The sequence below is a fragment of the Calonectris borealis genome, chromosome 1 (genome assembly GCF_964195595.1).
Source record: "Calonectris borealis chromosome 1, bCalBor7.hap1.2, whole genome shotgun sequence".
NCBI classification, from domain to species: domain Eukaryota; kingdom Metazoa; phylum Chordata; class Aves; order Procellariiformes; family Procellariidae; genus Calonectris; species Calonectris borealis.
Window position 1 is genome coordinate 78832590 of NC_134312.1, and position 25822 is coordinate 78858411.

Below are 25822 nucleotides of genomic sequence, written 5' to 3' on the forward strand. Positions count from 1 at the left end.
ATAATGGCAAAACTGTTTCAAAACCTGAGATAAGTTGCATTAAAAGCTTCATAAACAATTGCATGAAGTCACTGTAGAAAACACAGATGACATAGCAATGAGGAGCATTCTATAAAACAGTTTAAAGTAAATTTACCATCCTCATCTGTACTTGAACAAAACCGTTTAGAAAATGTATCATCTCCCCTTTTCCACCCCATTCTCACTAAACACCTTATCCTCAGGCAAGAGAGGAGGTAGGAAAGCCAAGCACTAAAAAAATCTGCTTGAAATCTGGTCAGGTACCCCGGGAGCCTCGCCTGCGGAGCGGCCCGTGCCCGCCAGCACCAGGGACAGCGGCCCGGCGGCACCGCCCCCGCCCCGCCGCTCCGGCTCCGGCTCCTCCCAGCGCCCGGGGCGACCCCCGGGTCGGGGAAACGGCTCCGGCTCCTCCCAGCCCTGGGGTGACCCCCGGGTTAGGGAAACTTCAAAGTGTCCTGGGCTGAACTCAAAAGGAACCACACGCAAAGCACACGGAGCTCGATGTAACATCTCCAGGACGCTGCTTATGGGGCATCTCTAAAGGTATCACAAAGTATAAAAAAGCCATGTTTTTTCAAAAGAAAAAATAACAATTTCAACCCACACATGTTGACTTTAACCCATACATATTAATTTCAATCAATAGCTGTATAAGCAAACTGGGTTATCAGGGATACTGCACTTAACTGAGTCGTAACATTTACAGACCTTCTGAAGTAGAAATGCACATTGGAAACTCCATTTTAGTCCCAAATCTCAAGCACAGCACCATGCAGGCTGCTCTGAAGAAAGTTAACTCCTCCCGAGACAGACCCAGTACACGGGTCGATCTGGTGAGATGACCCATGTGACATCTAGGCCAGAGACCTCCAATACAAGCACAAGCCATGGCAAGCCAGGCTGGGGGAAGGTTCTCCAAAGACACCAGAGGAGACCCACTGGTCGACCCAAGCGCTCAGGAAGAGAACTTTAGGAAGCTGCTGCCTTCACCAAATGCCTGAAGCAGACAACCTGCATGTGGGAGGGACTCTGGTCCAGAGCCATAGGACAGTCCCACCCGGCCCACCCCATCAGTGGCGGGACCTCCCCCGGTCACCAGCGAGGGAGCGCTCCCCTCCTCCTTCCTGCCCCTGCAGCACAGGCTGTGCCCAAGAGCCGGAAGCCCAGCTACCACGCTGCTGGCCCCTACTTGGGCTGCCATCCTTCTCTTCTGCCCACCACCATCAACTCATCACTCATTGGTTTTACTGTTTTCAACTCAGAAACGTCACTTATACTGAGATCAGTTGCCTAAAGTGTTCTCGGCAATTACAGTGAGCTTTCTAATGCAATTTTACAAATGTTAATTGAATTTTGCCTCTCAAAAACCTTTGCAAAAAGCGTAAGCATCAAAACACCAGTCCATCCTCCCAACACAACAACCCAGCGATTAAGCTTTCCCCCCCAAGTCAAGTATTCACTTATTGGTCAAAAAAGCAAATGCACAGAACGACCACCAGTAGTAATGCACGCTTGCCATGCTGCAGTAATACTTCACCTGTGTCTAGAAGGATTATCTCCAAAAGACTGAATAATTCAGACTGATCCTCTGTTAAACCTGCTCCCAACGATGGTACCAGCCTGCCCCAAAGAAAGAGGCAGCAGTTGCCTCAAGGAGCAATGCAAAAAGTCACAGTAATTCAATTGGCTCCAACAGGAGAGAGAGGGAAGCAAAATGCTCACGATGAGACCAACACACTTGGACAACAATTGGCACCACTGCATTCCAGCAACACTACCACTTCTAAACAAGAAGCCACCAAATTTCACATTTTGCACGAAAACTAAACTAAGAAAACCATCAGGCCTTGCCAGGCAGTCATTCCTTATCAGTCTGGTATGAAATTGAACCAGGATCTTAAAGCCTTATGGATCCCCCGCAGCATCCAGTGCACCTCACCTCATGGCAGGCAATCTCTGTCCCTATCAGTGGCATCACAAATTAAGCCAACTCCAGAAGCAAGTCATAACTGCACAGTCCAAAACAACCCAACACATAAAAAGCACGCCACCCAACAGCTGGGCAAGGAAGCAGTGAGGGAGCCTGGATTAAAGTGAGGCATTGTGCTTCGAAACTCCTTCCCAGGACAATCAGCTCAGCCTGCCTGTGCTGTCTACAGCAAGATTAGACACCGGGAAAGAGCAAGCGACTGTCCTCGCTCAACATGAGCTGGACTGCCCTTGCCTCAGGGAGTTTAAGAAAAAGGATTGAGATTTATGAGACATGGGCACCAAGTTACTTTTGTTGAAACAAGGGTTGATACAGCAGGTACAGTTTCTTGGCCACCTACCACAGGAGTTGAATCCTTCCACACAGCCAAGGTACTGCCTTCACGCTGGGCATGAACTCAAGTCCTGCTAGCACACCAAAGGTCCAAAAGGATACATGCTTGCTTACAAAATGCCACCATCAGTCAAAAGAGGAGTTCAACAACTAAAACCATGCAAATAGTGAAAATAAACAAAAACTGTTATCAGGTATCTTCCGATTTCAACTTCCCTTTCCCAGGAAGATCAGTTCAGCTTTTCAGGGTGAACACCTTCCTCTCAGCAGGACTGCCTAAACATGCTTGGGATGGGAAAGGTGTAGCTGTAAAGGCTTCAACAGAACTTAGACACACAGGCACTCTTTATAACCTAGAGCAGGCAAAAAATCCCCACGCAATACTGTATGAGTGCAAAGGCCAACAAGTGGGAGGGGTAATAAAAGTGATCACTGAATCACAGCATGGCGGAGATTGGAAGGGACCTCTGGCAGTCATCTGGTCCCATCCCCCTAGGGGTAGGTCAAGAAGGACCATCTAGAGCCAGTTGCCCAGGACCATGACCCAATGGCTTTTGAGTATCTCCAAGGAGGGAGACTCCACAAGCTCCTCGGGCAACCTGTGCCAGTGCTCCATCACCCTCACAGGGACAAAAAAGCATTTCCTGATGTTCAGAGGGAACCTCCTGCGTTACAGGTTGTGCCCATTGCCTCTGGTCTGGGCACCGCTGAAAAGACCCTGGCTCCATCCTCTTTGCACTCTCCCCTCTTCAGGTATTTATATACATTCATAAGATCCCCCCAAACCTTCTCTTCTCCAGGCTAAACAGTCCCAGCTCCCTCAGCCTTGCCTCATGGGAGAAATGCTTCAGTCCCTTCAGCACATTCCTGGACACAGCACCCCAGGTTTGGCCTCACCAGCGCCAAGTAGAGGGGAAGGATCACCTCCCTCAACCTGCTGACAATACTGTCTAATGCAGCCCAGGATACCATTGGCCGCCTTTGCTGCAAGGGCACACTACTGGCTCATGTTCTACTTGGTGTCCACCAAGACACACAGGATCTTCTCTGCCAAGCTGCTTTCCAGCTGGGTGGCCCCCAGCATGTACTGGTGCTTGGGCTACCTCCTCCCCAGGTGCAGGGCTTCGCACTTCATGCACTTGTTGAACTTCACGAGGTTCCTTTTGGCCCACTTCTCCAGCCTGTCGAGGTCTCTCTGGAGGGCAGCCTGGCCCTCTGCCACATCAGCCAGTTTGGTGTCAGCAGCAAACTTGCTGAGGGTCCTCTCTGCCCCATCATCCAGATCATTAAGGGAGATCTTAAACAGGACTTACCTCTGGGTTACACCGCTAGTTACTAGCCTCCAACTAGATGACTTTGCACTGATAGTCACCACCCTCTGGGCCCACACATTCAGCCCCTTTCCAGTCCTCCTTACTGTCTGCTCATCCAGCCCATATACCAACAGCTTGTCTATGAGGATCTTTCAAGAGACTATGTCAAAGGCCTTACTGAAGTCCAGGTAGACTCACTATTCAAGCAGCACTGAACTACCATCACAACACTTCATCAACCACAACAGCAGGGATGCTGCAAGATGAAATCAACTCCAGGCAATGCCAGGCAAAGAGAAAAAAAAAAAAAAACCAAACAAAAATGTAACAGCAGGTAGAAACAGGGTCACTAACACTGTGGGACACCAGCTAAACTTCCTTACACACCTTAAAAATCAGAACAAAGATCCCGGTTCCTCAACCATATTTCCCAGAGGATCCATACTGACAGATCTACATTTTTCTTACCGGTTTGTGCCTCAATTTTTGCTTGGAGCAAAAGCATCAAACAAAAGGCAAGTCCAATAAAGAGGTCTTAGAGAGCCTTAGGCTTTAAACTCTGGAGGCAGGAACCATTCAGTACCTCTTGAAATGCCTTGGCACCAGTCACAGAAGCCCGATGGTGCTACTTCACCAGAAAGAGAGATAATCAAGTGTACCAAAATACACCTTCAGAAAACATTACTCTCTTCAACTTATGTATGGCCAAGATGTGAGAAAGGTAGTGGGTAGCAGTAAACACTTGACAGAGAGCAGTAAAGTCCAAGTGGGGACCAAAACTCTGGAAAAGTCCTCTCCGATCCAACTCTGAACTTGAAGGCTTTCACACCGCAAAGCCAGCAGAGAACAGGGACTTCTCTTGACGCCTATTACCTCATTCATGCAGATTCACTTCCCATCCCCCCCCCGCCTCATGCACCTTTGCAGCGCTCAAGCTCAGCTTTCTGTAAGGAAGCAAAAGCCGCATTAAGAAAACCAAGTCCGGCCCCTGGGCATGTGCCATTAGCCATGCACAAGTTGATTGCCCTTCAAAGCTCCTCACAAAATGACTCCATCAGCACTGGAACTGGAGTCAGAGTTTTCCTTCCACGCACCAAGCTAATCCTTGTCTCTCAAAGTCGGTTGTTCTCTTTTATTTCGCTTCCGGGTACCAGAAAATCGTCCTTAGCAAAACCCCACCAACTCCAAACACAAGCCACACTCCACAGAAGGTTCAAAGTCTTTCACCATCCTCGGGCAACACATTAAATCCTGCTACTGCTCTGGCAAGCAGAAGCAGTGGAACAGGAGAGCAGGGGGGAAGATGCTCTTGAAAGCAGAACCTCTGGGGACGGGGAGAAATGGCAGCATCAGATCCTACGAGAAACAGAGCCTACAGGACTCCCCTTGTTTCTAATCCATCTTAAAAACATCTCTGAGTTTTTTCTTTGGATACCTCGGTTTCTTTCCAATTCAACACTGAGCAGCTACAGACTTGGAGGACTAATCCATTGGAAAGACGATACTCTACCTGTTGTTTCCTTCCAACGCTGAAAAGCATAGGCTGCTTTCCCGAAAGCAGAAACAGTATGAACAAACCGGCATTCTCTGAAGGTTGCACCCTTATACCCGCCCGTTACCAACCAACACTGACTATGACTGGCAATCATCTAGTTTCACCACCAAAAAACAAAGCGACACACAAGTGGTAGGTAGACTTGCCTTTTACTTTCAAAAAACACAACCGAGGGGAGTCTTAAAAGTCTTGCTTTGAACATGACAGTGACAGAACTACAAGGTTTTTTAAAGGTGAAATTACAAACTTTAGAGAACTAGACAAACACAAGTCAAAACACAGTAAGAATTAACAGGCTGTGCAAACGGCGTTTCCTTCGACGGGGGATCTGCCTGCGCCGGGGGATTTGTCTGCTCCGGGGAATCCGCCTGCGCTGGGGGATCCGCCTGCGCTGGGGGATCTGCCTTTGCTCCACAGAGTTTGTTCCATCCATGCAGATGAGCCAGGAGCCTCTTCCTCCTCCAACTCTGCCTGACGGGTGGCCGGCCATCCTTGCCAATCTGCCCATGCTCCACCAAGACACACGGGGAACCGGTCGACGGACCCGCTGGGGCTGAGAGCTCGGCAGCGGCAGCCTCTCTCCTCTCCCTCTCGCGCTCCTCCTGCCAGGCCCTGCTGGGGAGCTGGAACGAGACTTGCTCGGGGCGGCTGTTCCTCTGCCCTTCCCTACGCAGCAAGGCTACCAAGGCCACTCGGAGACGCAGCCGCCGCGCTGGCGATGCCACAGGACACGTGGAAGGTGCGGAAGTGCTCCTCCAGCTCCTGGGGTGGGGGAACCGGAGAGCCGCCTCCCCCGCCGCCTCACAGCTCCGCGGTCGCTCCAGGAGCGCGGGCAACGGCCAGCCCAGGCCCCTGTGACACACCAGCCCCGCTGATGATGCGCCAGGGGGCGCAGGCTCCTGCAGCCAATGGGCTTCCACATGCAAATGAGCACAGTGACACCGGCCACCGGCGTGGCCTCAGGCCCTGCGCACGGGACCCCGAGGTCGCCAGCCAGCCCCTTCTCCACGGCCTCTCCTTGCAGACCCCTCCGCTCCCGTGGCCCGGGACAGGCTCCCAGGGACACACATCTCCCACCACGACCCCCAGCGCCTTCTGAACCCCTGGGCCAGTTCAAACCGCGTCTGCCCAGGGAAGGGAAGCCCCATGGACGACGCCTACCCAGAAGCGCCACGGAAGCAGGGGCACAATGAAGAAACTCTCTGTCCGAGGCCTCTGGTGCAGGGCAAGGATGAAGCTTGAACTCACCTTTACAAACCACAGAATCCACCTGGAAGGACAAACACAACGTACCCACAGGCCCAATTTGCCCAAAAGCCAGTCCTTCCTCACCAGTCAAGAGACAAGGGAAGGACCTGGCAGGTGGCATCTCTTCCCCTCTGTGTCACACACAAGTGATCCCCGCCTCGGCCTTAGTGCCACTGACCGCGGCAGCCCAACACACGAGCGCATGAAACAAACCTGATGAGAGATTTGGTAAAGCAGCGTTACCTTCCCCTCCCGTAAGACGTCACACCGAGTTTTATCTCACAAATTTCCCCACGCTGCCACCCTCCACCACATCCCTTAGTCTGCTTTAGAGACATTTCTGGCTCTTGCTATAAGCCTTTGGAAAAGCCCTTGCAAGCGCCTGGGGGATCACGACAACCAGCCTGGCTACCCAAGCACGACAAGGGACTCTCCTGCAGGCTCCGCGGGGGAACTGCCAATGCATCGCTCCCCGACAGCTCAACCACCACACAGCCGGCTTCTCCCCATCCCCCTCCTGAAACAGCTACAGGCAAGGGAGGCAGGAACACCAAAATCCTTACCCCCAGTTGCCTTCCCATACCCAAGCATTACGTGAGGGTTTTGTGTAAATCTGCCTTGATTAACAAGAAGCCTGGCTGCAGAACTGAATTACCAAAATCAAATAATTAAAGACAAGGATAGCCAGTGCTAGTCTAACACAAGTACACAGACTTCCTAATAAATGTAATTATAGTATTTCTGTAACACACTTTGGGTCTTTCTTTCTACCTCCTAATTAACCACTGGCAAGCAGGAAGAGGGGTGCAGATACAATCAATGCCGAGAGATTGGAGCACGTTTCCTCTGTGAAGCTGCTTTCACCTGACTCAGTACCGCATTAGCAGAAAGGAGACATTTAGGTTGTTGATCTGTCAGTTATTTCTGACTTATTAACAGCATCGGTAATGATCTACCAAATACAGAGAAAGCACTGACCTCCTCCTCTTTGCAGACTTTTGCAAAAGAAACACTTTGTACAAAGAACAGAAAAAGTTCTTCTGCTGATTTTGTATAAAAGTGCTTAAATATAGTCCAGGCACCTAATTATACATGACTGTTACCGAGTATAACTAGCTATTATCCTGACTTCTAGAGCAAATTTTTTTAGAGGTTGTCGTAATTATTCCGTTCAAATGTTTATCACTAGAAAGTATTTCCTACATTCCTCTCATACGTCAGGTGCTGTCTTTTGAGTTACTTTGCCTTTTATGTTTAAATAATGTTTTTACTGAAGAAGTTGGTCTTGCTATCCTACAATCATCTAAAACCTACAATCTGTTTATTTACCTTTTTCTGCAGCTCCTACTGTTTTAACCTCTTCTCCTCCTCCTCCTCACAGCAACTGCCTCCTTTCTGTTAATCTAGACAGAAATGATACCAGACCACAGCTTCTAGATTAATATAATACCATGCAGTCTTTCTAGACACTGTACATCAATAATGTGTATAAGAATACCGTGATAGCACTTCTAGACAAAGATACAAACAGTTAATGCACATCTAACGCATTTAAGGACTTAATTCAGCCCAAATGTTACTACTAGGCTCAAAGACTTTTGGAAAGGGAAAAGGAGGGCACGGGGCAAAGAAAATCCTCAGAGACAAGTACCAGTTCTACCATTTGCAGCACTCAGTTTGGGAAAAGGAGGGTCTCAGCAGGTTTTCAACAACAAAATACAGTACTTTGGGATAAAAAAAAAAAGTATAAGAGGTGGCTCTATCTCATCTGGGAAAGGCCCCAAGCAAGAAAAAAGCAACCAAAAGAGGTTCTGGCCTTGCAAACCTCCCCAGGGAGGGAACACAAAGTAGAGGTCAAAGCAGAGAGCAGGGCTTAACAACTCAGCAACTGAAGGGTCTTTTTCAACATTTATTTTAGTGCCCAAAAGTTTTACTTCCTCAGTAGCAAAATGTGGGGAAGAAAGGCACAATGCTTATATACACCTAAATCATAAGAGAAAAGAGTCTAATCAGAAGGAGATAAAACAGTGGGGAGCAGAGTCAGACAGCTATAACCATAACATCTGACCATTTTGGAGGAGCTCTTTCACATATTTAGACACTAAGTTCAAAAAGAAGCATTCCCAAATGATCCTGTTTTGTACAGGAGGCATGAAAACTTAGATGTCCTCACTTTCAGGATTGCCTGCATAACATTACTGAAGATTCAACTTCTGCAAAGTTGACCAAAAAAAAAAAAAACAACCATGGACTTCAAACAAACCTCAAACACATTAATGGAGGGATTGAATGCAGTATGCTGCCCTTTGTATGAATCCAAGATTTTACCAAAAAAGTTAGCATTCCAGAAAAAAGCTCAAGCCAAAAACCACCAGAAGAGGGTTGTCTCCCCCCGTCACCGACTCTTTTGGTTTGAGTAAGTCACTTAGCAGCCCTGCTTGACTCTATTCCGTCTGTCAGAATGAGGCAGTATTTTCGTCCTGTCACAGAGACAGATCAGTTCATTAAAAAAAAAAAAATCCTCCAAATATTTCATTTGTAGTTAAAGAAACACTTTAAGCTATTCTTTGTCAAAAATGTTCTCGGTTTTGTAGATTATGACTCCAAAGCAGCATAAGCATATATGAGCCTAAGAGCATCAATGGAAACATAGGAAAGATACTGAAGATCTATTTAGACACTGGTTATCAACATAATTGTCGTCAACTGTCTAGAACCACCACTCCAGTGTACTGACAAGACACCACAAAATTGCAGTTTAACCTCTTCCTAAACCAGCCCTACGCCAGTACCTTGATCTGCTTTGGTTAATTAAACAGTGACACAAAAGAGAGATAAACTCTTATTAGAGATTAACACTGGGGCATTATTCTGTGGCACAATTTCTTACACTGGGTTCAATGATCAAAGTTATACATCCATAACTCTACAGAGTTACTACAAGAACAGCACAGAAATAGCACAAAGAAGCTAAATTCAGATAACTGAGAACTGTAAAGTGTGAAATTAAAGAAGAAATATTTCAAATTCTTTCTGTATTAAGCCATTACCTAGTGAAATGCTATTACAGGCCATTCTTGATGAGGAAATCCCTTGGAGAACATTTTCCTTTCAATTCCAAGGAATACAAAACCAATGCATAAGAACTGTGAGTCAAGACCAAAGATTGTTTATCCCAGTATCACGCCTTAAACAGTAGAACAGATGGACAGGGAGGAGTAAACGACGAAGGCAGGAGTACATTACCTTTCTCCTCAGTACCCTCACAGCCCCCAGTGATTCACAGGTCAGTGACCTTCTGTGCCAGAGACCTGGTATGCGGCAGCTCCCACTGGATCTCTGTTCTACTCACCTGTTCATGCTCTCCTTGGACCCACGTAAGCTGTTACAACCTACAACTGCCTGTGACCACAGCTTTTACCACACATTGTGTGTTCTGGTTTGGTTTTGTTTTGTTTTTTTTTTACGTACCAATTTCCAATTTTACGCAATGGCTTTCTTCACAGGAACACACAGTGAGCAATTACTGCCTATACACTGTATTCACGCCACCCACTTTACAAGTCCCCATCACAAACAAGACCTGAAGCATCCTTATTCCAGGCTGAGAAGTCCTAGCCTACCACTTAAACATCCCCTGTACAGAAGCCGTCCCCACAGCACCTTTGCTGCCCTTCTTTGAACCTTTCCAAGTCTATAGTATTTAAGATGAGCATGTGCCATGGAATCATTCTATGGCAAAACACTGATTTCTACCCCTTCCCTCATAACTTCTAATACCTGACGACTTCTTTTCACTGCATTGAACAGAGGAACTATTACGGAACTATTACAGATCCAAAACCAGGAAATACCAACTTGTTCTGTGAACACAAAGTTTGTAAGTCAGCTAAACCCAGTGGCGGAGTTTCTAATGCAACCAGGTTTTGGGCACATACATGCCTTTCCAGGAAGCCACCTCTTCTTTGCTGCTCTTCAAATCTTCTCACTGCAGAGCTCTAGCACAACTAGAAGAAAGAATCTACCCTCATGCACAGCCAGGAACAATGATCAAGACTTCAAATACGCTCCTGTACAACAGGACACATTAACAGGCCTAGAAGAGGGTATAACAGCGCCCTCACAGACAACACTTAAAATACAACCATAGTATGAAATTGCACAGCTTTGTATTAAGGAAATTCAGCCCAGAACTCTTTGGTTTGAACGCCTCTTTATCAACAAGATGTAACACACGAAAAGAGCCCTAACAAAAAGGAAAGCTCAATATTTAATATGTTTTAATTTTCCAAGATGAAATTTGTAAAAGCCGACTGCATCAGCAATGGAAACAATTCCACCCACCTGAGGAATGCCCTTGGAACTGAAGAGCAATCTACCAACACACCATGTTTCTCAGTTGCCTCCTTACTCTTAAGATCTTGAACAGCTGTTTCTGAATTCAAACCATTCTTTTCCACTATTTTCTGTTTTATTGAATTTCACCCAAGAGAGAAGTGATTCACAGAAGTTATCCTGAGTGTGGCTGTAGGCACATCTGTAACGTACAATGAAAGGAGACAATACACAACACACAGAGAAGTTCTTTCACTGACTCAATGGATTTTTCTAGGTCAAATTGAGCACCTCCTTATACAGAAAACAGTTAAAAAACAGTAGAACAACTCCCATGAAGAGCTGTTACCTTGTGAGAGAAAGGATACCATGGTTCAAATACTAGATTTGGTAAGCATCCTTTTGCAGTTTTGGGTTTTTTTTTTTTTCTTTTCCTATTTTCTTACCAAACTAAGATTTTCTGCCCAGTACTCACCTCACCCTTCTAGATATCAATAATGCATCTTATCTACATCCTCAACTGCTTTCTAAAGTACCTCTGGTCACCTCAGAAAACTTCAGTTCTGGAACACTTTGATTTCTGCTTTCTAAACTTCGTATACCACCTGCCACTTTGATCACTTTTACTATTTTGTTTTCTCCCACCGAGGAACACAAAAAGAAAAATCTTGCTTATTTGTTACTTCATTTCATGCAGGTAATGAGAATATCGAAGGAAAACAACTGTTCGCTCACACAAAAGCATCAAGAAGTCTCAGTGCTCAGACCCTGGGCACTGTGGTTTTCTCCTTTATTTTCCTTGGGATGGTTTCGGTATTACTCAGAAGGGGAAGGTGGGGGAGACCTTACTTTCTCTCATCCACATTTGTTTCAATTCTCCATTTCCATTTGCACTTGTTCCTGCTGCAGAAGATTGCTGCATATCATCATGGCTGAGAACACAAACACAACCTCCTCTAGAAAAAAATCTGTAAAATGTATTTTTAAAGTTCACTCCTATTCCTGTCAGTCTTCTCTCTCTTCTATTACTATATACGCTGTGGAAACCATCATTTTAGTTAACACTTAACATTGAATCAAAGCCCACAGGATTTAAAAGTATAAACTACTGTGCACCATCTACAGATAACCACTTTGAAAAAGTGGAATTCAAACTGAACCATAAACAATTTGAGAAATATTTTCCGAGACAGAGCAATCCTAGATGTTAAATTTAGAGAGAAATAATTAAATATCACATGTCAGTATGAAATACCAAATCGAGACAGCATCTTACAGGCATCTGCCAATTTATTTAAATATCTAATTATAGCAAGGGTCAACACAATTGACAGGATACAGTTATCTGCTACTCAACTTTAGTGCACAGAAATAATAAACTCATTTTCATCCAACAGACATCAGCTATTTTGCTGTACTTCAGTCTCTCATAGCATGTGGTAGTTCAGTTCCCCAGAAGCTGCATCCAAATCTCACTCAAACGCATGTGCAATTCCATGAGTGACTGAAGCATCACTTCTACAGATTTAATTTATTCATTAGGGAAACACCAGAGAAATCTAGTTATGCCTTTCACATAAGAAACTAATGCAAAAAGCTTCTGTGTTTCCTAACTGACATAACTGTGGGAATTTAGTGCAGGCGGGCAATGGAGGTGACCTTGATTCCATCAGATGCAATCACTTTAAACCCAGTGGAAGAGGGACAAATTCCCTACTGCTGCTTCCAGGACCTACCAGCCACAGTCCCAAACTTTCCAAGACCTAAATCCAACCTGGAAAGATCACTTGGTAACTTAGGAAGCATGCTGGCACAGCTGGAGTGCAGAAACTTGTCTGTAACAGGACAAACGTGCATTTTCAACGCTATATATACATGCTATTTTTGTTCTCTGCCAACGCAATCACTCTGATCAAAGACTGCTGGTCCTGTAAATTTATGACATCCAATGTCTCTATTTTCACACTTCAATACCACTGTCAAAGCACTATCTGACAGACTATTGTGGTAGATCACGTAAAACCAGAAAATTGCATTTTGGAAGAACTCCAGCCTTACAAAACTACCTAGAGTGTGGCTGTTACTGATGTTTTCGTGTATGTACCTCCCCTAACATCTTATCTTTGCTGCAGGCTGCTAGTTAGCATCATGCTGTCAAGGCAGAAGGAAGGAGTAATTATTACAACAGCAGTTTGCAGGGAAGCAGAGCTGTTTCCTACACATGCCTACAATCACACACTGGTATTTTCCAAATTCAGTTTCTTTGTTCTAAGTAGAAACATTGGCAGCAGCTTTCTGAGTGAGCACTTGGCAACTTTGCACTGGAAGCCGTAATTCTCACCTACCTTCTAGACCACAAACCCACTTGCTTTTTAGAAGCTGACAATCAACACTCTCACCCATCTTGCGGCCAAGATTTTAAAAATAACTGCTTGACACTGCGTCTCTCAACTGGGTGTCCAACTTGACATGCATACGTAAAAAGACTAATCTACAGAAGGAGGTACTTCTTAGAAAAAACCAAACCCTTTAAAAATCCCACTTCGGGTTGCCTTCTAAAGTCCTCAGGCTAAAGTAAAGCGGTACTTAATGTTATATCCAACAAACTGTCTTTGCCAGTGCCTAGGTATTTCAGTTAATTAGGCAGCACTCCCTTTAGCATTTCCACTATTAACAACACAGGCTTCCAAGATAACAAATATAGCTGTTTAGCTAAAAATACAGATGAAGAGTGTCTGCCCACTCACATACATCCCAGTGAAACCTCCTCTTACTGCAAAAGCAGGCCCCTCTCTTTAAACAAACCACATTCATACAAGGAAGGAAAATGTTTCCTCTCGCAGCTTATCGCTTCACTGTGAAACCATAAAGGGGCAAGAAACCGGTCCAAGGCCAGCGTGTAGGCACTGCACATAGCTTGCAGAACTGCAGATCTGGAGACCATCAATCCCCTTAACAGCACACCTTTTGCACTGCAGGCATCTTGTACGCATGAGGAAAGGTATCGTTCCTTGACAGCCCCAAGTAAAGCACAAGATTTTAATTTAACCCACAACAGAACAACTGAAAACAAGAAAAACTGGCTCTCTGGAGAAATGGTCATTATTGGTTATAAGAGAGAAAGTAGAAAAAAAGGAGCAATTTTAGTCACATCCGTGACATACTAACTTCAGTCAGAAAGAACCCAAAACAACTGCTCTAAAGCCAGCAGCACCCTACTCCTTAAGACGGAGAGCAACTACTGCAAAGCTACTATTTGGTTTAATAAATGGAGGTTTAGCCTACCATTAACACATTAGCTGCTGAAAACATGCCATCCCTTTCCCTTTGTAACCAGTACCACTGCTCCAATTTCGCCTCCAAAGAAGAGACTTGCACAGCTACGAATCCCTACAGATCTGGAAGGCTTGCACATGGGTGTACTACAGCGAAGTGGCCCAGGGAATATGATATTGGACTAAATATCTAAAAGACTTCCTAGCTTTTTGTCTCTAGCCTGCAACATGACTATGATTTGACACTTCAGCTCTGTTTCTTCCACCCTCCCTCCCTGGCTCTCTCTCCTACCCACATCACCCTCAACCAGCCACTCTCTCCAGACTAAAAAATTGTTACAAAATATGGTTTATAAAACCAGAAACAGTCACAACCTTTATCTGTTGAGAAATCACTACCTCTATCTCATGACAGTTACAAGGTCTCAAGTAGGAACACATGAGTTGAGAAAGAAAGGTCTTATTTAGAAAATTCCTCAGCAAAAGCACAAGAAGGCAATGTCTTTTTCTGCTTTTCCCCACCATTGGGCTTACGAACACCCTCCCCTGTGACTTTGATTACATAGTTTACTACCTTTTGATGTTGCCACCAGAGTTTTGAAGTAAAGAATATAAATCTTAATATTCTTCCATTCAATCATCAAAGCACTGAAACATAGATCTCATATTTGAAGAGACACATAAAGGCTTCAGATAGAGTCACAGAAACTCTGATTTCCCCTCTGTCCTTTTGTTTTCTGTAAATTTAGAAAATGCCCTTAACCTGAGGTTTAAAAGACAGTGACAAACAAGTACAAGGTAAGCATTACATTTTTAATTGCTGCATTTTTCACAGCATTTTGCTGAAGAAGAAACATTTGGGATTCCTTTTAAAATTTCTTGCCAGGAAAGTAGGAAGAAGGACATGCCTATGCTTTGCCCCGTTCAGAACAATACAGAATGAAAAATTTGAACCTGGAGTATTCTTCATCTCTGGCAGGTTACATGGAATAATTCAGGTTGGAAAGGACCTCAGAATTCAAGTTTCAACCCAAAAAACCCACAGACAATTCTGTGTTTATGGTTTTTGTTAATAAAGCAAAATTTGTGTTCTTTACAGGCATTGGTTTTGTTCAGACGGGGAACAAAGCCATTAAACCACTTAACACTGCAATATATGAGCTGTCAGTCTTCTGATTTCCTTGCTATTCTCATTTGCTCAATCTTTCTGCCAAACCAACGAGCTCAGGACCGAAGGGGACGGTCCACACTGGACGGACACACACTTTCCCTGGTGTGCTCTGCTGTGGCTATGCTATTCCACTCCTCTGGGGTGTTGCTTACGGAGGGAGCTCTCAGCTCCCGCCCACCCCTTAGTAGAGTTGTTGACCATAGGAGAGTTTTCCCTCTGAGGTAACAGCTTATTATTTCCCAATACCAGATGGGGAACACAGGTGCAAAGAGTGCCAGCAACTTGCCCAAAATCACAAAAGAAATCCACAGAAGAGCAGACACTAAATCCAGATCTCCGAAGTTCAGCATTAATGGTTGGTATATCCCTCCTCAGTGCGTGCATGCAGGGTTACAGACTTCAACTGTGTTCCAGTTTGGAGAGTGACTCATTCCTCCCCCTCCTTCTGTAGTGCCAGAAACATCCAGTAAAAAGAACTGTGAATGGTAAAACCTCAGGCTGACTAAGGACTCAAAGTCTCAAGCAAGCATCAGATGGATGTCAGTCTTCTATACCCTGGCAACACCTGAAAATTTTCATGACAGTAAAAAATGACTAGCTGAAGGTGGTGCTCCTGGCCATGCTACAGCAAGGTTGTAAGGCAGACTGCCTCTCGGGCAGAGGATTGCACAGCTTCCAGAGACAGGACACCAGTCTTCTCAGAGTGCAACACCTACATCGTTAGTACCATCTACAAAAGCCAAATCATAAAGCCTCAGAGCAAAACATTACAGTGAGCTTCAAGACAGGATTCCAAGCAAGTCTAAACTTTTTAATCTCTTTATATTGGAGATACCTAGAAATGTTATTTTAGAAATAAATGCAAACCAAAACACAAAATTTTAAAAGTAGCAAACAGCATACTTTGGATCTTACATTTTGCCTGCTTTTTTACTTTTTCATGTTAGCCTCACAATCACTTTTTCCCCATTGGCTTCTAGGAGCAACCAGGCACACTCAAACATGGAACAAGTACTAAAGGCATCATTCTTCCATAAAAAAATTAGTTTCATCTTGTCATAGGATCAATGCATTGAATTAAATATATACGCGCGCGCGTGCGTGTATATATATATATAAACAAATGAGAAATGAGTTACTCCGACACTGTCGAACAGAAGAAAGTGAAAAAGTTCACAATAATTATTCTGATCCTGGAACACTTTTAAAGCACCTGCATCCCCAAAGCACCTCATATACATCTTTGTTTCTTTGTTATCTGAAAGGAAAAAAAGTCGCTTATGAAACAGAATCCAGTATGAATCTGATGAGTCAGACTAAAGAACACAGCATAATGTAATCTATGCTTGTAATATCAAAGATCAAAGAGGATGAAATTAGTTCCCTTTTATTCACGTAAAACATGGCCTACTAACAATTCACATGATGCTTTGACTAGAGTTTAGTCACCCTTGTTATGAAAAACATGGGTCATCCATTCAGATATTCATTATTTAAGCAGAATTAAACTTCTCACTAAAACCAAGAAAAAAAAGTATTTAAGCATTCCTATGAAGTATATAAAAAGTTAGATCATGATTATTTAGAAAGCCACTGGGCTTACACAGATCTTTATTTCCAACCTGCTTTGTTTCTGAAAAGATGAGCTCAGGCAATAACTAAGCAGAAGTGACCCTTATGAGGCAATAAACTCATCTCCTCAGGACTGACTACTTAAATCACATTAAACATCCTGTGTATTATTATGGAGCACTGAGTTTTATGGAAATTTAAAATCCACCCCTCAAGGTCCTTTAAGGCAGGTAAGTAAACACGCTCCTTATTGAAAATATAACATTGCTAGACATTCAAGAACTCCTGTATTTGTTCTCTGAAAAAGCAGAAGAATAAATTTCTGGTGAAACTTTCATGGCCCTTAGCAGAATACTAAGAAACACTTCCCTCACCTTGATGATGTTTCAGCGTCTCAAGGCAATTAAATCAAACTCTTCATAGTGCACAGACAGCTCAAGCTTCACTGGCTTTTAATCCATCTCTGAAGTTCCTGCTGAACATATGGAGCCCTGTGAGACAGGACCAAGAACTCCCAACTCACTTCTTTTTATCCAAGCTTGGTAGTTAGACATGTAAACAGATACTGGAGCTAAAACTATATATTACTTCCAGATATAGATAAACAGAAGTAATACATCTTCCACATCCATTTGATCAAGGGAAACACCATCCAAGTGTTCAAAGGCTAAGTGCTGCCAATCCTCCTACAGAAGACCCTACACGCTGCAGCCCCCATGGATTGATAAAGTGGTAGCAACACCTAATGCAAATTTCCTGAAACTGAGAATCCAGGCATGGAGGCAGCCTCTGGCAATTACTGAATATAGGGCCTCTCTCCTCTGCGTGGTAGCTTACAGAAAGCTAGGTTGCTATTGAGCCATAATGACTTTCATCACCCCAACACTAACATCAAAACCAGCGGCAGCCTCAGCCCGACTCACTGAGCCCATCCTGGTTAAAGGGGAGAGACAGAAAGTCCAACAATGCAATTTCTCACGAGGAAAACCAGACAGAGAACAACAGATTAGGTGGCCTCAAATGCACTTTTGAACATCCAGCACACCGTTGTACCTGGAAACACCCTGGAATGCTTCAAAATTAGTCCTAACGTGAAGGACTATTGATTGCCTGCTATGTGCTATGCTTTCTGACAGATCCAGCTGTAAGAAAGAAAATTATGCAAAGGATATTTTGAAACACGAGATACAGCCTAAATACCAGTACCAGTAGCCGTTTCCTCATTCTGCAGTTGGCAGGAAGGATTTGGCCCCAAAAGGAATCGCTCGTCATGTCACAACACCCTATCTGCCTGCAAAACAATACATTCACCTCAAAGGGGTTTAACTTTGAGACCCCTGATGAAATATGTTTAAGAAACCCCCAGAGAAGGAAGATAAAGAATATTACTGTTTTCAGGGTTCAACTTCCGCATACTACTAGCACACAGTCAGTACTACAGTACCAGGGACCAGGCAAACCAAAATGACAAAAACATCAGTTTTAAAGCCTTGTTTCTAAAGTGGGATTGCAGAAAACCCTATAAATCCTTACATGTAGTATTCATGCCTTAAACAGTAAGAATTCAGGGAAAGAAGTTACTTAGGACAGTTGCTGCACCTAATTAACTTCAGTCCACAGAACTGCTGTTGAAGTGTGCCCCGGTTACCACAACTCCTCCTCAGCAGCAGCATGATGCTGTACCTGGTGTTTCTGTACCCTGACCCTGACTGTATTTTACTTCCTGCATCGAGAAAAGTAATCAATACATTCTTTGGGATCACACACACAAAAAAAGAGCAACCTTGATTCTCTGACATTCACCCCATTTAGCCCAAGCGGCTGCAAACAGACCAAAAGCAGCTTGTATTCAAATTTGAATACCGACTGGAAGAAAGTAGCTTCACTATTCAGTGGGCTCCCGAGACCATGAATTGATTTTGTACAGACTTTCTCCTTACACCATACCATTCACTTCATGGCAATACTTTCAGTATCAGTGAGCTGCTACCCTGATCCTACTTAGCCATTTACAAGGATAAGTAGATGCAACAATCATTACTAACTATTTAATAGCAGGGTTTTGGTTTTCCCAAAATGTAGCTGGAACATAAGACACAGTGTATTTCAGCTGTTGAAAAGTTTGCATCCTCTGAGCTTTTTCTATTGATCAACATCCTGAACACAGACAACGAGAGGGGAGACCAATATGCTTCATCCTTCAGGAAATTTGATATTTCATTTCTTTGGAAAGCATCCAACCAGATATACTGTTAAATCCTTAGAAGATCCATCCTGAACTGTAAAGGTAAGCTGTATTTTAATCCACAAGACAGACCTCCCACCCATCTTAAAGTTCAAAACAGAACCCTGACTTCAAAATGGATTTGCAACTAGTACCCTATTAAAGATTTAGGAAGTATACTGCTAGAACAATAAAACCAAACAGTTAAGGTATAATCTAGAACTACAGTATTACATACATAAGAGATGAGTGTTTTAAAATACCTGACTATTCCCATTGTCAGGCTTACAGACTCATAATTCAGGCCTGAGGGACTCTCATTTTCAAAAAATTCTGCTAGCATCCAAAAATGAACAGCAGCATGCCTCATTTTAAAAATGAAAGTGCTTATTTAGTTGGAGCAACAATGTTCTGAAGAGTATTTTGGGGTTTTTTTGTTGGGGTGGGGTTTTGGGGTTTTTTTGTGTGGTTTGTTTTTTTTTTTTTTTTTTTTTTTTAAAAAAAAAACAAAATCTTGCCTCCTTACTTCAGCATCTCCAGTCTGACTCTTATAATTTGAACATGTATACTCTTGAGCAGGACATGAAAATCCCATAGATTCATCTCCATTAAAAAGGAAGAATAAACTAATAACCCAACTGCTCAAAAAATATGTAAAAGCTGTAATAAAAGAAAGACCACATTGTATTATTGATCTGGGATGATGTCTGTCAAGCTCCTGGCAGAAGCTAACCTTCATAGCCAAATCCCCTGAAAACACTGGTGTGTAATGGAAAACCTGACAGGCCGTTAGTGACAACAGCATGAACAAGGTTCTAATAAACAATGAAAATGGAATTTTAAATGAACCACGATTAAAAAAAAAAAAAAGGTATTTAAAAGGTATTTACTCTGAAGAGCTGCAGCCCTAGAGCTTAGCCCAGATTGGCATTCTCTGTGACTTGATCCCACACAGATATTCCTAAATATCCTATGCTTGACTGCAGAAGTGGCAGGATGGGATCCTAGGGCACAAGATCTCAATACTCCTTGTGACACCAGTTATCTTCTCTTCAGCCTTAATATTAAAGATCATTATTTGCCTCTGTCTGTAATCCTACACATTCCTACCCCAACATCACAAGGTCTCCCAGTCCCCATATGAGATTCTCATTTGTCCCCCGCTCAGTCCCCACCACCACAGCACAGAAACATATCACAGCAAAATCACAGCCTCTCTTCTGCTCTGTGATACCAGCAGAAAAAAATGTCATCAACAAGAAGCATGCCACCTAGCACAGCCCTGCCAGAAGAGAAATTTCCCAGCAGCCGCCTTAAACTACTTTGTTCTCACTGATGCATTACAGCAAGAGGCACTACCTTAAAAACTGGCGCTGAACCCTGGTTTTAAAATTACCCACTCCAGCCCTGATACAAGCATCCAAAATTACCCTCCATCGGACTTGCCCGAGTCTGATGCCCTTGGAGTACAAACAGTACTCCTCACATGAGTGCTATTTGCTGAGGCCCATCCCAGACCAGCACCACAAGCTCCTCTCCCCCACCCTCTGTTCTCTAGCACGGCCAGCCCTGCTCCTTGCCCCTGGGCCTTGCTGGGATAGAAAGCAAGACAGATCCCTCGCAGGACGTAGTGAGCACATCCCTCACCCCATCGGTCCTGCACGCAGGGCTGCCGGGCAAGCAGAAACACGTTCCCAGCCCATGACCAAACCCACTGGGTCTCAGAATTGGCTCCAGCGTGGTTTCTCCTATACCTGTGGTTTCTCCTACACCACCCTATCCAAGCACTCAACTACGCATCAAATGTCTACGTGCATGCCTGATTTCAGAAATTTCTCCCAGACAGTTTTCTATGCTTGGCAAAAAAAAGCAGCTTTAAAATCATCTTCCCCTTCCACCTCTTTAAAAAAAAAAAAAAAAAAAAAAAAAAAATCACATTATACCCATTTTCACACTGGAATTTCTTTGCTATTTGCTCATCTTTCTTCAAGACAAATCTGAGGTTCGATACCCATGGTGAGCTGGTTAAATCACTTTGACTTCAAAGTGCCTACTTTAACTCTGATTTAAATAATCTGTTCTGATCTTGCTTTGCATTTGTGCTTTCTAGAACTTTTCCTGGAAGGAAATACAGATTCTTCTTGGCCGGAACATAGTGATTTTTTCTTTTTTTTTTTTAACTGATTAGGAAGCTACTCTATAAACTTTTTTTTTATTTCACTATTTATAGGTTACTCACATTAGTATCTTTCTTTTTATTCTCTTCAGTATTTGACTATCCATTTTTTATTGAACATTTTATATTAATTAGCTGCAAAACGTTTTATAAACAGGACAAAAGAACTTGTACAAATATTAAGGTACAAGTAATAAAAACTATTTTAAACTCAAATTAAGTCCTTCTAAATGTGTTGAATGAAAAGAAAGTAAACTTATCAACATATTTGTATATTAAACTAACTCATTACAGGGGACATTACCTGTAGTTAGTGAATTTGTTGTATATGTCCCTCAAGTTTTTGCTAGGACAGATGTGATTTTCGTACCTTCTTGTTATTCATAGATCAAAAGAAAACAAGGCTTCCCAGCTTTTGTAGTTTCTCACCTTTGACTGGACAACTCACTGAACTAACTCCAGGAGGAACCATGAATCAAGAATATGTTTTGTTTCTGCATGAAAGCTACTCCTGTCAAACCAGTTCTGTACTGCAGCAAATTCTCAGCAGACACCTCCACCTACTCAGTGGCTACACTTTCTTCACGGTTTCAGAAGCAAATACACCCTTCTTGAATATTATAATTTAATTAAAAGTTATTACACTATGATAGAGTTAAGGCCTGAATCTAGTACTTTTAAATCCAAATTATTCATTCTTCTTTTTATTTCTTCATTTTAACCTCTTTTGCTTTCCAAAAATTTCTTCCACCGCTCTTCATCCTTCTACCCACATTTTCCCACTTGGGTCTTAAAGTTTCCATAATATTTTCCCAACACTCATGTGCACGAGCACTTACTACTGTGTGCCATCTCACCTTTCCTTCTCTCAGGAAGGCTAGAGACCCATTTATTTCCAGGATTTATTCATCAAGATAATTTGGCACGTGAATCATCCCACTGTCTTTACTCACATGACAAGCCCTGAGGTGCACTGCTGCGCAAACAAGTCCAAGCAATCCTCACACTTTGAGGATGAACATTCCTCCTCCTGCTGTCCCTATGCCAAGTACACCCTCTTCTGCCCTCCTCTCATCAACAGTCAAATATGAAAGCACCTCCTCTACCACCAGGAAACCAAACAGAAGAAACACTTCATTACTGATAAGACTGTCGGACCTTCTGCAGGGTCCGGCCCCTCCACCGGCACCTGTGACCACCACCATTACAGACCTTCAGCACCCGGCAGCAGCAGTTTTCAACTGCTTGTTTACTCCCGATTTCCTGCAGCCCACGGGGCAGCCACCTGCTTCTCAGGACCCTTATGACTTCTCCACCTTTCGCCTGGCTACAAATCTCCACTACCGATCAGCCATGGTTCAAGACATTATTCAGATCTACCTATTTATTTTTTCTTACTCATTATAAGTTCCAGTATGCACAAAGTCACACCTCCACCCAAGCACACTGTGCTACGCTAAAGGCAGGGCAATTTATCTGTGGGGGACAGAAGGACACAGGGAAATGAAGCATGTGACAACATTACACAGCAGCTTCAGGCACAACCGAAAATAAAAGCCTCCCAGTTCAGGGCTTTGGCCAAAATGGTAACTTCAGAGCCTTATGCGCAGCCTGGCTGAGGAGACATACAGCAAGTCTGTCATTCCCCCAGAAGGAGAACTATTTTGCCAGAGAAATGTTCTAACAAATGGCATTTCAGAGTGAGCTTTGCACACAATACTAGTGGAATACCCTGCACAACTGGATGACACTAACATCCAGCCAAGACTTCTTGGAGAGGCATCATCCTTCCCCCTAAGCAGCTTGATAAGGAGTCACACATGAATCACTGTTTTGAAGCGCGATGTCAGATTTGCTATATTTTCTACATTACACAAACAGGACAATACAGAAAATTCCATGCAAAGGAATTTACATTTTTTGACAATTCTTGTCCAAATGACCATGTGATATTCCTGATATAAAGCAATCCCTCTCACCAAAACCCAGTGTCAGCAAAAATAGCAATGTCCTTCTTAGGCTGGGGAGCAGGAGCTCACTTAAAGGAAATACACAAAAGGAGAGAGGCCACCCAAATTACGACCCAGTGAGTCCCATTTTATAGTTGAGGGATTAACAGCACTTGGGGAAAACCCAGAATTTGACATGGTCAAAGTCTCTGCCAGCTGATTTCAAGAGAACTCAGAAACACTCATGACAGGTTTAACCTACTGACACAGCTGAAAAGGATTTGGCCATTACAAAAAGAAACACCACTAATATAAAACCAGCTGTGGATATGCTCATCCTGTAGCCCAACAGGTGACATGCCACAAGTTGGATCATCGGGACTGTTTTGAATAACAGCACCCAGGCACAAAGAGCAGACAAAACTTCCGTGTTAGTCACCTGAACCCATACGGGATGGAGACTACTTTCGTGAGTACTGAACACAAGAAAAAGCCTTTATATCTGCTGCGCTGCTAATGCCCAGCATAGATGGATTACAGCTATTCTATGTTGCATGCCCTGCAACAGCATTCGCTAGTGCAGTCCAGATATGCATAAATTTAAGCCATAGGATTACACCTGATAGCCTTCTGTTCATCTACAATTTCTACTGAGCACCACTCCAAAAGCTCAGTGGTTTTCCCAAGAGACGTATTTAAACTATTTACTTTCCTAGTAATAAATCACAGAATAGGGAATAGGACTCGCATTCAGTGGGAGTGACAATGTTATGTATCAGGTAACATGCAGCACACAATGAAATGAAGATCTTGGAAAATCCTTCAATATACAAAAGTGGAGATTTATAACACAGAGAGATTCTCCGTCTCCTAGGCCATAAGGAAGCTTCCCAGTATGTTCCTCCCAAACTTGTAAGTAATATGATTAGATTTAAAAAAACTGGTCAGATGCCGTGATGATTTAAATATCCCTATGGCAACCTGAGTTTGCAATCTCTAATCCTGAGAGGGGTCCCATTTTATGAGTCTGCAGTGCTTGGGGATTAGCAAGGGGAGTGCCAGCATGAACTGATATTCAGCAACTGTGCTCAGAAATAGCCACCATAAAACAGATTCTCCCTGCATTAAAGTTGCCACGCTGTCCCACAACCACCACAGCTGAAGGTCCATCACACCCGCAGCTGCCCTGGGCAGAGAGATCTATGGCACTTCACCTGCAGGACACTGCACTCATGGGAAAGGCGTAACAGCTTGGCAAACTGCAGTGTTTTCAGCTAAAAGTTCAGCTCCGTTCCCTGGATATAAAAACTGAACATCCAAAGCACTCCTGTGGTGACATATAACCTATTTCTACACAGGTATAGACATACACAGGCAAATCTCCACAGCCAGGGTCAGCCCCTCAGTGCAACAAGCTAAGCAGTTCTCCTGAGGTTTTCCTTTCAAGCCTTCATCCGGTAAAAGAGAGGTGCAATACTATCCTATTACTTGTGTGATTATCCCAAAGTAGGACTTCTCGTGATGAGCTATTGTGGATATGTGTTCAAACACAAGTTGGAGAGAAAGCATTTCTACGATCTTACCAGCCAACACAGTTTTTCCCTTTTCCAATTTCAGTAAAAGAAAGTGATGGTGATATTTCTATTCCTGTGAGCCTTTATTTTCATTCAAACATGATATGGCCAAACATGAGCTGACAACAGCTTTTCAATGAATGCAATCTCACAGGCATTTAGATTTTGTGGTTTTTTTCTGTTTTGTTTACAGTTTCTTGGCCACAACACTTTATTTGGCCCTGTAACGTTTTTACATGACAGTAAAGCCCAGAGATCCAATTACATAAGAAAAAAGCATAAAGAAACAAGAAAGAGTCATCATTTCTCTTTGTTTGCACAAGCTTTCATTATATGCAAGGCAAAAATAAAGAAGGGAGAACCCATTCCTCCCTGTGGAGACCACATTAAGCACTGGCAGACAAACTGATGCACAAGAATCAGACTGAGTACCGGAGAGATTTCCCATGCCAATCCACATCACAAAGCCAATAGAACTTGAATAAAAACTCATTCTGAGTTTTTAAGGAAGACTCAGAAAAGGAGACTTTTAGGACCTTATAAATGAGCTGAGAAAGGATGAGCCATTAATAAAGGCCACACAGAAGAAACAAGAGAAGTATTGCACATTACTGTTCATAATTTAAAACCCTGACCCTGCAAAGACTTCTGGGCATTCTTCCCCTTAGAGCACAGGTCCAGTCCAGGATATACAAAAGTTCTGAATAAGGTAGAAACCTTTTCTCACATCAAAAATATCTGTCTATGATCTCTATTGTCGCACATAAAAATGAAAGATTTCTATTCATTAGCCTAGCCAGAAGAGTTTCCTGACGTGAAGGATTTTGGTTAAGGGAGCTGTCGTACCACTCTGTCACCTGAAGTCAACTGAATTTCAACTTCAAACTTTTATTTTGCAATGTGTAGGCTTTGCCAAAATCTAAATAAAGATGTGTCATGTAAAATTTGCATCGATCAATATGTAAATAAACAAGATAGCCAAAAAGCTGAAGAAAACCTCCACAATTAAAAAAATTAACTGACCACCAAGAGTCACAACGTTATGTGCTTACTAGACCATGGCAAGCAGCGTGAAGTCATTTACTC

General features: G+C 43.4%; 1 protein-coding gene across 4 annotated transcripts in view; it reads right to left on the reverse strand.

Annotated features, from left to right (window-relative positions):
- KIAA0930 (KIAA0930 ortholog) overlaps positions 1–25822 on the reverse strand; it is an 80179-nt gene that overhangs the window by 53415 nt on the left and 942 nt on the right. The window lies entirely within an intron of this gene.